We start from the raw sequence: 417 nt of genomic DNA, 5'->3' as shown, positions 1-417 counted from the left end.
CCACTGGCCACGAGTGACCAGGAGAAAGAGGACGCGTGTTAATAAGTTTTTGCAGTATCAGTGATGGTATGCCGAAAAAAATAAATATCCCCAGCTTTTTCGCCAAAACACTGAGATTTCTTAAAAACTCCCCAGATTCGAGAAATTCGGTAGGTACATCAACCTTGAAAAAATAGGCAAAATACCGGTTAAAACAGGCGCAACAGCTATCGACGAGCGGGGCAATACTTTTTTTCCATTTTCAATAATGTTTTATTTCGTAATATTTAGACTAACACAATCCTTATCGTGATAAAAAACACTCGGTCAAAATCATATCTTGGTGTAATCCGCACTGGGCGCCGAATTGTCAAGGCGCTGATAATACCTTACAGCCCTAACACAAGGAATGGGTTCACTGGGGGTTCATCTTGGCAT

Source organism: Hesperophylax consimilis, chromosome 20 (assembly GCF_061612785.1).
Source record: "Hesperophylax consimilis isolate HC1 chromosome 20, BYU_Hcon_1.0, whole genome shotgun sequence".
Lineage (NCBI taxonomy): Eukaryota > Metazoa > Arthropoda > Insecta > Trichoptera > Limnephilidae > Hesperophylax > Hesperophylax consimilis.
Note: the sequence above shows the minus strand (reverse complement) of the source record.